Source organism: Rhipicephalus sanguineus, chromosome 5 (genome assembly GCF_013339695.2).
Source record: "Rhipicephalus sanguineus isolate Rsan-2018 chromosome 5, BIME_Rsan_1.4, whole genome shotgun sequence".
NCBI lineage: Eukaryota > Metazoa > Arthropoda > Arachnida > Ixodida > Ixodidae > Rhipicephalus > Rhipicephalus sanguineus.
In genome coordinates, this window is record NC_051180.1 from 175,971,222 (window position 1) to 175,983,799 (window position 12,578).

Consider the following 12,578-nt stretch of genomic DNA (forward strand, 5'->3'; position numbering starts at 1 on the left):
CTTGGTTAAAGTGCATTTTTAAAGGTGTTTGCAGCGCAAGCACGTAAGTGCTGCAGGAAAGGCGACACTGAAGAACGGAAGGCAGATCGCCTTCGGTTCTTCGCTGTGTGCGTCCCTCTTTGCCTTCCGTCCTTCACTGTTTCGCCTTTCCTTCAGCACTTACGCGCTTGCGCTGCAAACACCTTTAAAAATGAAATCCTTATCTTGGTGCAAGTGGCTCATACACTTTAAGGCACCTCGAAATAGTTCTTTTCGGGTGCGCCGGCAGCGCCGTAACAGATGGTATTTGTCTGTGATGAGTAAAGGAGGGGCACGAGGCGCGTGCCGAACGTGGAAGCGCGGCGATGGTGCGCGAGAAGCAAAGTCACCCGATGGCACGCGCAACAGCCACGTCGACGCAGAGGATTGGCCAGAGAGGGGCTCGTGGCATGCGACCCGAGCCGTGATGGTGAGCGACGAAAGATGATCGTGGTACTGTGCTGTGGGGCGCCGGACGGAGAAGATCGAGGAAGGAACAAGCGTCGCACCCGCGGCGAAAGCGGCTGGTACTCGGTTCTGGAGATGGCGGAACGCAAGGCCCGGGGAGTGGCCGTCGACCTTGGAAGGCTCCAAGCGAGGCTGCCCGGACCGTCTCCCCCTCAGTACGGCAGTTCCGGGATCGCCAACAGCCCTTCTCTTCTCGGCAGGACGGCTGCAGACCACAGTGCAGTCAAGGAGACGCCCGTTACCAGTGGGGGTCCTGAAGCAAGGGAACAAGGCCCAGTTAGGCCTAACCTCGACGGACCGAGGACGGAGAAGACCACTGGGGACGCATGCGACGAGAGCAAGCGGTAGGCTGGACGAAGGTGACCTACGATGAACTTCGAGGACTACTGAGGACGTGGGCGACGGTCTCGACGAAGGATTGACGCGACGGGAACTTCGAGTCGTCGCGACGTACTGTAAGAACATTCTCGTCTCGTACCACAAGGCCCATAGTGGCCAGACTGAGTTGGACACGTAGCTAAGCATAGCTAAAACGCTTTGTTTAGTTAATTTCGGTTCTGGGCATGAACTCACATGTCGCAAGAATGTAAATAGGTTTTTGTTATATTGTTCAGTGTTCTTAACGCTTTCTTCTTTGTCACCTCTTTGCTCATGATAAACTTTGTTGTTTTTTGCCATCCTACCACGGTCTCCTGAGCCCTTCTCACTCTCTCCCGATCCATTTTTGCAAGCACCCCCGAGATAACACGTGACATTGTCTGATGGTCAAAAATGGCGCTCCTCAATATGCAATACATTCAGCAGTGTACTAAGCAAAAACCCTCATGCAGCCGACAAATTTTGTTCGAACAGCTACACAGCGCAAACTTCAAGGACGAAACACAGGAGAATGCGACACACACCAGCGCTAACTTCCATCTGAATTTTATTAAAGAAAACACACGAATATGAAGGGTAAACCCGCGCCTGCGCAGCTTCACAACCATGCAACCACAAACACCTCTAAGTGATAAGATTCATCTCTCTAAATGCAAACACCAGTTCCGTAGAAAAATATAAAAGTTAATAAATCACATGGCACTTTCTTGCGATAGACCAAAAAAACATAGTTCTTTTACTGACAGCGCAATGGAAGGCACGCTGATACAATGCCTCACATCCTTGGCCATCTCTGCTGCTTCTACTATTTCTCGAGTTTTTTGATCGTCATGAGCGAACAGTCCTGCACATTTTTCAAATTCTGGTGTACAACCACAGCTTCGGCAATGCGTCGCCACGTGACCTTGCAGACGTCCCCGGTCATTGTACGCGTGCTCCCTGAGACTGTTGATTAAGCAGCGCCCAGTTTGTCCCACATATATGCTGTCTCATGTTTAAGGAAAGGAGTACGCCACTGCTTCTTTGCATTCTACAAAGCGTACACGATGCTTCGTTGAACACGTACGCTTTTCGTTGGCCGTTGGGCATGTCATTTTGCGAAGGCTTGATAATTTCTTGGGTGACGACATGACAACATTGACATCTACATGTTGCCCCACCTTTTTTAAATTATGGGAGGCACGGTGGATATACGGAATTACGGCAAACCTTTTAGTTTGACTTTGCACAGTTTCCGCGGTCGTTTGTCTCGGCTCTGGCCTGGCACCACATCTCACATTCACTATCTTGCAATGCAAGACTTCAGCCACTGCTGTTTTTACTTCTTGTGGGTATCCAGCACCATCAATCCTCTTAATTTGCTTGCGGAAACTTTCTTCTATCAGACGCGGGCATGATTTCTTCGACGCGCTTCCAAGACATGATTCAACGATAGCCCTTTTGACTAATTTAGTTAGCGCGAATTGGTAGGGGAGGAGCGGCTTCATACCTCTAGGTTCGTACAACCAATAAACCTCATCAGAAAACCTAATCCTCCAAACCAGAAACTTGATTTCGTTGTTCTGCGGCAACTCGTGCGTTATCACAAGGGGCTGTGAACCTTTGGAAAAAATAGGTAAGATGCAGCAGATGCACTGATTTGCAGCAAGATCAGAGGACAAAAATGTCAGGTTTTTCAGTGAACATTAAATACCTATATTATTCAATCCCCCAGGAAGATATTGTAACATGTGTTGAACAATGCATTGATCAGTACGGCGTTGTAGCATTTCAGAATGACGTTTGTATGTCTGCCGCGGGCTTTCTTGAGCGTTTAACAGTGTACCTTACCTCAACGTTTGTTGAATGGTCTGGCGAAGTGTTCTTGCAGAAAGAGGGAGTGTGCATTGGTTCGTGTATCGCCCCATTCTGAGCGATTTGTTCTTTGCCAGCATCGATAGGCATATTTCAATGAAAATTAAAAAGGCAGGGGGCAAAACATTTTTCGTTTTGATGATTATTATCTTATACTGTATGAACCAAGTGTTGCTAGCCTTGATGCAATGCCTCGCATCCATGTCCTGTTTCTTTAAATGTCAAACAAGACATTTTTTTCCTGTTTCACATTTACCTCAGATTTACTACTAAAAACATCCCCTATACTTTCCTTGGCATTATTGTCTGTTAGTGCGCATTAGCCTTGATGCAATTGTTTCCTGCATCTTATCAATTTTTTCCAAAGGTTTACACCCCTTGTCATTTCCCACGAGTGGCCGCAGAACAACGAAATCAAGTTTCTAGCTTTGAGGATTAGGTTTTCTGATGAGGTTTATTGGTTGTACGAACTTAGAGGTTTGAAGCTGCTCCTCCCCTACCAATCCGCGCTAAGTAAATCAGTCAAAAGGGCTATCGTTGATTCATGCCTTGGAAGCGCGTCGAAGAAATCATGCCCGCGTATGATCGAATAAAGTTTCCGCATGCAAATTAAGGTGTTTGATGCTGCTGGATACCCACAAGAAGTAATTACAGCGGCGGCTTAAGTCTTGCATCTCAAGATAAAGAATGTAAAAGGTGGTGCCAGGCCAGAGCCGAGACAAACCACCGCGGAAACTGTGCAAACTCAAAATAAATAGTTTGCCGTAATTCCGTATATCCACCGTGCTTACCATAATTTAAAGAAGGTGGGGCAACATGCAGATGGTTGTCATGTCGTCACCCAATAAATTGTCAAGCCTTTGCAAAATGACATGCCCAACGGCCAAAGAAAAACGCGCGTGTTCAACGAAGCATCGTGTACGCTTTGCAGAATGCAAAGAAGCAGTGGTGTACTCCTTTTCTTAAACATGTGACAGCAGATATGTGGGACAAACGGGGCGCTGCTTAATACGATGTCCGGGGACGTCTGCAAGGTCACGTGGCGACGCATTGCCGAAGCTGTGGTTGTACACCGGGATTTGAAAAATGTGCAGGACTGTTCGCTCATGACGACCAAAAAACGCGAGAAATAGTAGAAGCAGCAGAGGTGGCCAAGGATGTGAGCCATTGCATCAGCGTGCCTTCCATTGCTCTGTCAGTAAAAGAACTATGTTTTTTGGGGTAAATCGCAAGATAGTGCCATGTGATTTATTAACTTTTATATTTTTTCTACGGAAGTGGTGTTGTGCATTTGGAGAGATGAATCTTATCACTTAGGAGCGTTTGTGGTTCCGTGGTTGTGAAGCTGCGCAGGCGCGGGGTTGCCCTTTATATTCGTGTGTTTTCTTTAATAAAATTCAGCTGGAAGTTATCGCTTGTGTGTGTCGCATTCTCTTGTCTTTCGTCCCTGAAGTTTGCGCTATTTAGCTGTTCCAGTGAAGTACCATCTAGCCCAAGCACGCACCTTGCTAAATTTTGTTCATACGAGACCACGTGACCGCCTTCGTCCCATAGATGAGCTGGTGAAGGAGCACTTTCGCTCCACTTATGGAGATGAACGTTATCTCTGACCCATGCGGCGAGTGTCACCAGGTGTACGATTTACTACCAAATTTCACCTCAACATTATCTGAGCTCTGTGTCACTGCTCTGTACAACGGGTTGCTCCTAGCCTCCGGAAATGGTCTGTTGAGATGCAGTAGAACACCGCAGCCATGAGCGGATATCAGTACGATGCTAAGACTTCTCCAGAAGCACAAACTTCGCAGCAGGGTCCGATCTGTTTTCGAGGAAGTACTTCTGGCATGATAAAAAAAGATGGTTGCATAGAAGCTTCGTCAAAGCTTTGCTGTGACAATAGTTACAGCTGTGCTCCAGTTGAGTTTACGCTGTCGCAGTGGTATTCTTTGTGTAAAGTCGAAGTGGGGAGATGCCTTACCGTAGGGAGCACCCTCTGCACACCAAACAAACCTTCAACGATGAATGATAAGATGGACTTGGTAAGCACCCAATCATTCAAAGCGACGTAGTGCTGCATGCGCAAGCCCAAAGGCTGGGCGAAGTGGTGCGCGTGCGTCACCGAGAGCATGATCGCCATTGAAGAAAATGAAGGCAAAGGGGGACGGGGGCTGGATAAGTAAAAATGTCGTTGGAGCATCTGGTGCCCTATATGCGTGCTCTTTCGATTGCCGTCTGCATGAGTCACTGACATTTTTCGTAGCAATCCCACTACGGCAGTAGGACTACTCACCGACGCAAATAGTAGTCTTCAATATCACACATCAGTTATGCGCCTTGGGAGGCCTTGCCTCGTTTTGAACTGACGTCGCTTCATCTACGCCATTTTTTTATTATGTACTTTGGCAAGCTGGTTCTGTGTAAAGCAGGTGCACTCCTGCTTTAGCAGGGGCAGACAAGCGAACGCTAATTAGCATTTGATCGCAATATCTGCACGTCTTCTTCGGTATTTTATATGGTTAGTATTAATTTATTTCATTATTTATTTGTTGCTGTGAAGTGTATGGGTACTGCAGCCGCTACGGGGAGCCCCGGGATGCTGGCGACTTCCGTAAGCGGAAGTGGATGTCTCCAATTGCCAAATAAATAAAGTCCTCGCTGAATTGCCTCAATGCATGCAAGTGTATATTTTCGCAGTAGGAAAGCCTAGGAGAGATGCTGCGTTCTCGTAGGGTTTCAACTTGCGTTGTCTCCATTTTACATGTGGTGGTAGACATAACAAAATTCATCCGTCTCGATACTATGCCGAGATCCTCTAAGTTCACTCACCACACACCAAAGCGAAAAGCCCGTAGTGCCGAACACAAAAAAAACTATTTTTTCTGCCAGTATTGACAAGGAAGACTTGTTACAAATATGGGCCCTGAACAATTGCGATTCGCAAGTTTAACATCAAAATGATATTCACAAAAATTTACGCATCAAAAGTCCCTGAAAGCCTTGTGCGACAAGCCTATAAGACTTGTTGCAAGAAGTCGTCTAGAGCTCTGATGGCGTGTCGTTAGGAAAGCTATAGCAGGTCTTTACAATTTGTACATCTAAATAACGTGTCAACTAAAATTTTAAAGAAATGTTTCATTTTTCTGTCTAGATGTTTATTAAAAGTTTTCTAGAAGCTTTCGCATCTTTCATGGGGCTTTACCTAAGTCATTTCTACAGTATCCACGAGAATTTGGCTTGTCTCATAGGATAAATGAATGAATGAATCAATCAATCAATCATTGAATTAACGAAAGAAAAACGTGGAGGATGTTAGACCTTCAGCTTTAAAGGGGTGACGGAAAAGCGGCCATTTTGAACGTTTTGGTGACGCACGAGAGGCCATTTTGGACGTTTTGATACCTGACATCATCACAACTAACCAGACGTTTGCATGAAGTCACCAGAATTAGTACTGTAGCCTGACGCCAAGCTAGTGCCGATGTCGGTAGGTGCGCCATGGGAAAAGTGCCTAATATCAAAATAAAATACCTTCTCAGCCTTTGCTGAGCTTCACACTTGCTCAGAGCCGTCTCTACAAACAGGAGATTTGTATGGCAGAGTTAACTCACCTCCAAAAAAATGGTGTCAGTTCCCCTTTAAAGGGGGGAACGCAATAGCGTTGCCGATGACGATGATACCAGACTTTCCGCAATGCGGGCTCTTTCACCCAAAATCAAGAGAGAGTGGCGCCGTCTCGCCACAACATCCAGTAAGGTTCTACTCCTATCACAGCCCGCAAGGAACCGCCACGATGCAGCGCAAGCCTAAGATCAGAAGGCGCTGGAGCCCACGCTCGATCGCTAGGTCTCCCTTCATTCAGCGATCGTCAATGAGCCGCTGTGGATGTATGGGTCCCAGTCAGACCGATCTTTGCTCCGTTTTCTTTACAGATGAATTAGTTTGCACTCTTTGAAGGACCTCCGCAAAGGAACTTCGCGTCAATACGGGGATGCTTTGACGTTGTCAGATTCGTACGGAGTGTTCGCGCACGCTGGCGACGAAGCGCCAGGGTCACCAGTTTGTTAGTGCAATATAAAAGTCACAGTTTCGCCGCAACGGCGAAGCAATGAATGCGATAGCAATAAATTGGAATGTAACGCGAAGAGCGGAAGGCAGCTCGAAATTACCAGCGCGTCGCTCGAGCCCAAAGGACGCACGGAAAGAACGCACACAGGACGAGCGCAAACTATCATGAGTCACAGCTCGACACTTGAAGCGCACTGCTGAAACATAAAGCAGGACGCACGAAACGAACGAACAGGTACACACAGGATGAGCGCGAACTAACTGTAGCAGTTGTTACTTATTTCTGTTTGAAGAGCGTGCTCCTTTCGCAAACGCGGCCGCTGCAGCGAGCGAAGTGACCTCACGCTCTGTGGCTTCAGCACAGACAACGCGGGGAAAGCACAATACATACAACCCCCCGCTCCACCTCCCCCCCCCCATCCCACCGACGCCCTCTTCTTTCCTCGAGATAAGCGCACGAAGGCGACCACGCCCTGTAGGGCGAAGAGCAAAGGCGTTCGCAGGAACGGGGCGACGATCCTTAAAGCGCGCCACGCGTGCACATCGCGCCATCTATGTAGTAACAAGAAAGCATGCTGATGTAAGTGGTGTATATAAATAGCTCGCCGTTAGCAGGCTGAAAGACGGTGCTGTTCGTGGCCTAACCGTCTAACGCTGCGCGCCGGAAAGCGAGAGGTCGCTCGTTCGATTCCGCGCGTCGGAAAGTTTTTTTCTGAATTATTTCTCGTTGTGGCTTATATATATATATATATATATATATATGCGTGTATATATATATATATATATATATATATATATATATATATATATATATATAGACATACACGGGGCATTACGGCGGCGACGGCAAAAATCAGGCGAGACCGTCCATTTAATTGCTATCGCAATAAAACAGTATCACCAATTATACGCATAATATAAGACATAGTACTCATCGGAATAACTTCGACTGCCGGGTTGCCCTGCCGGTTTTGCAAGCAAAATATTTCACCACTGCTGTGTATGCTTTCAAAAGTATGATTTCTTAAATCTCGCCTATAGAATAGCAGGAATGCTATAGAAAATGCCTTTTGAGACCCTATTCTGTTCATTGCGCTTTCTTAACACAAGAACCTTTTTCTTCATTTACGAGTCAAAATCTCAAGATGTAATACTTACGATAAAACAATCCGAACATGTCACATGTAACCTGACTTACCTTAACCAGATTCGTGCACTCTATTACAACTTTGAGCTTCGGCAAGGGTTCGAAGTGCGCTGCGTTGTCATTTTCCTTCACATCCGTGGCTTTCACCGTGACGGTGCTTGGAAACCAGTAGCTGGGCTGCAAGAAACAGCATTCATGTCATCAGGAGGCACTTTTCAAGCCAGAAAACGCTCAAAAAGAATATTGAGGGCGCGGAGTTACAGGCTCGCCCACTATCGGGCACACTTCACTTGCATGCTAGGTATGTTCACGCTGGCGCGCTCCTCATAGGTTTGGCTTGACGGCGAGCTACGAAAACACCATGTGGAAGACCTCCAAGCCATATCTGTCGAAAAAAGGGAAAGTTTACTTTTGAAAAAAGGGAAACTTTTACAGTCAAAACTATAATTTTGGACAAAGTGAGCACAGAAATGTTCGCGGACGCTGTCTGTTTACAGAATATGTAGCGTGAGCCCACGTTGCGCGTGGTCACCGCTATGAGGTATCCCAAAAAAAGCTTCTTGCGTGAAAGGCAGGCAATCCCTGAACACGAACTACGTGACATACGCTATCACAACGGTCTGTCTGTATAAATAAATGGGGCACACCAGAATGAAGCCTCACTCAAGCGATCGCGCGGTCGCAGCATATCATGAACATTTATAACTGCATACGCAAATAACCGTTGCTGCATGAAAGTTATCAAAGCGTTTCGAAAAGAATTCGGGCCGTCAGCAGGAATAATTCTTTCCTTGGAAATTCTTCAGCGTTTCAATATCAATATTACTCATGTGGCGTCGCACTATACCTTTATCGGTGTCCTCAGCGAGTTATTTCCCACTGATTCTTCTTTTTCAATCAATTACATGCATAGGTTGGGTCTACGAGAAACATGAGAATATAATAATAATAATAATAATAATAATAATAATAATAATAATAATAATAATAATAATAATAATAATAATAATAATAATACCTGGGTTTTATGTGTGAAGACGATCACGTGATTATGAGGAACGCCGTAGTGGAGGGCTCGGAAAATTTCGATCATGTGGTGTTCTTTAACGTGCCCTAAACCTAAGCACACTAGCTTCTCACATTCCGCCTCCATTGAAATACGACCACCGCCGCCGGGATCGAACTGGCAACCTTCGAATCAGCTGCCGAGAACCGTAATAATTCCACCACCGAGGCAGACAACGCATTAGCATGCGCCGTGCCTTCTTTTCCGATGTGGTTCCTACCACTTCCTTTTCATTCCGGTGAACTTGGCAGTATGTATAGCATGAAAACACATCTAGAGCGAAGCTTAAGACCTTAGGCTTGGCGACTACGGTTACAAGGACAAGCACTAAACGAGGCGAAACATGTGGCATCGTGCAACGCGCAGGCGAATAAATATCACACAACAACGTTCGCTGGACCAGTTCTCCAAACAGCGGCAGTAGACAAGGACCCGCGTGCGCTAGCAATAGCAGTGAAAAACGGAGACCTTAATGCAGCAAGTAGCTGACCGGGGTAAAAACAAGGAGCAGATACAGCAATATAAACTTTTAATTCGCAAAATCTCTCGTAAGTTGAGTAGCAATTCTGATAGAATAATTGCGTCTATGACGCAAATAACGTGGCACATTTCCTACAAGGATAATATGGATCCACAGAAAACGAGTAAAGGTGTGATGGGCCAACTTGAATTTGCAAGTGAATCAATCCAATTTTGGGGTCGAGATGGCGGTGGTGAACATATGGACCAGCTTGCGGGAGGAAGGCGTCATTAGCGAGCCAGCGCACACGGGCAAGCATCTTAGTGAGCGCTTTCTGCTACTCACCGCACTTCGCAGCCCCACGCCGCAGAACAACTCTTCCTCGCGGATGTGCTGACTGCACGCATGTTTTATATCCGATGGCCATTTGCAATTTCTAATCTTTAATATCTAAGCATCGCGCTACTGCTTAGCCTGCAAACACGTGTCAATGTAGACATCGGGCTCCGTTTCGTACGTCCTGCACTGCGGCACTAGTACTAGGCTACCATATAAGACGCCTTTAACGACAGCGACTGCATATTGCAGTGCTTTTAATTGTTGTCTAGCACACGGCCTAACAGGAACAACCTCCCCAATTAATCAGAATTACTCAGCAGTTGGCATTCTAAAATTTCGCTTTCAGCGGGCGTCCTTGCTTCCGAAGGAGACGACACCACCGCTGAACCTGCCTGGCACGTCACGACGACAGTGGCGCCAGCTTTCCCACTCGTGGGACTCGCGCCCAACATCGCAAGCGGCGGCACCTCGAACGTTCCACACCGACTAGCCGGGACTTCAACGACTTTTACGACATCTGCTAGGGCATACGTCCTTCTAGTACAAAATGAACTATGCTGTTAGAGTGATCCATATAGGGCTGTTATAGTGATGCCTGGTGAATTTGGCAAAGGAGAGGCTTGATGAACAAGAGGTAGAAGGCAGGAAGAATGTAAATAAATGGCTGAAAGCAAACTGCTTTCGTTGGAACTTTATATTTGGTGTAGCCGCTGCGAGGATTCGGAAAATGTGGGTAACCTTTAACCTCATACAGTGGGACGGCCATCCACTGATTACTGGCTACGAACTAGACGGCGAGCACTTTGCAGCACCAGACGTGATGACAACCCCTGGTTGAATCGGATTCATCGCCACCACTGCCAGAGAGCCGATCAACGACGTCATCGCCAGAGGTACTGTGAAGGGATATACCTGTCTCGGATTTCGAAGCGTGGGAAAAACAAAACTCCATTAGGTAGCAACTTCCGAGCACTTCTGATGCAATCGCGGACACGTCAAGCTGGTCGAATGTGCTTCCTCCGTTGACTGTGTTACAAAAGCAGCAACTACAGCAGCAGCCAGCACTCTTGACGGTACTGGCATCAAACAGGATTAATAAACTCAACAGTACACCCAGACATGTTTGACGGCAGTTGCTGTGTGGATTATTGGTTGAAAGCATTCGAGTGCGCATGTGAACGGAATCGTTGGTAAAGAGACTGCCAGAATATACGAAATATGCGAGCATGGCTTTCTGGAAATGCCAAACAATTGTTTGACTTGCATTTTGCCCAACGCAAAGAAGATTCATTGGAGTCATGGAAGGACACCATTTTCAGTGCCTTCAGAAAAAAAAACATGGCTGATCCCTCCGTCATAGGAATCGGTATAACACGAAAGTGAAACGTGTCTTCACAGAAGTAGTGCTTATTGTGTAGTGATATATGACAGCTTGTACAATGTTTATTTGTGTTTGGCAGCTATAATACCGTTTGACGTGGATGCACCCATGTTGACAGCATGTCTCTATCGCGACGACTAACGCCCATGATCATGATTAAACCATTGTCGTAGCTGACGGTGTGAACATATATTTGGACACAGCGAATTGTGAATCCCGCGTAAGGATGATATCAACAAGCTCATAATCAACACTGGTACCCGGTATACACTTCTTCAAAGCGTCGTCAATTAAGGAGAGAAATGGCACGGTGTGCGCTTTCTAGTAATGGGTAGCCGACGCCTGTGCTCATGCATACATAACACACACTGCGCTCCAGCAACACGGGAGGTAGAGGTTCGTAGCCTGAGCCGCAAACGCGTGCGTCTCGCTGGCCTCTGTCTCTCAGGCGCTGCTCTCGCTCCACCAAGGCACGACATTCGCCCGTCGAAATCACGTCCTTTCTGCAACGCATATTGCAGCGGTTTTGTTAGTCGGTGCTCTCGCCATTGAAGCAGTCGGCGGCGGAGAAATCCCGTTGGTGCACGTGGAAGCTGCATGCACTACTCCGATGAGCCACCGCACGCTAACACGAAGCCAAAGGCAAAGAACGTAACTGCGTCAAGGATGCCTCGGCGACGCCAGCGCGGCCAGTCTACCTCTCTCGTACCGAGATGCTTTAACCATGACCTCCGATATCGCGTGCAATCTCGGAGTAAGCGCTAGTAAGTGTCGATCGTGAAGCACTACTTCTTTTCACATCTCACAGACGGCGGCACCGCCCCGCTCCGCCCGCCGCGAAAGAGAATGAGTGTAAGATATAAGGCGCGTTCGCGCCGTGTGTAGCATCTCCCAAGTTAGCTTCGTCGGTAGAGCGTCGGGCGCTTGCCGTCGCGGCCGCAACGTCGTGGGTTCGATTCCCAGCGGTGTATCTTTTTCTTGGTTTTTTTCTTTCTCACCCGTTGGCGTCCATTTTATCAACGTCATATCCGTGACGGATGTACTTGGTGGATCCCGGCATAAAACACTTTCGTGTTAAAAACGTAGTAAAATTGTGGCCCAAGCCATCACGTATGAACAAACTGGAGACAGCATTGCTGTATGATGCTGATTCAGAAAATGATGAACTCCGTACTCAAATACTTCATTCGCAGCTTCTGTAATGTGAGCGTTGACAACACCTTAGTTCATTCAAGGACCAGAGACGACCATGCACTCCACCTTACAGCAATGCTGCAAGCGATGAGTGATGCACAACTCAAAATCAATTCAAGGAAAAGCGAGTTCTTTTTCCGGACCGTAGTATTTCTCAGCAGGCGCTTTGATAGCAAGACGAAAAGTACCGTGGAAGAAAGCGTGCAGC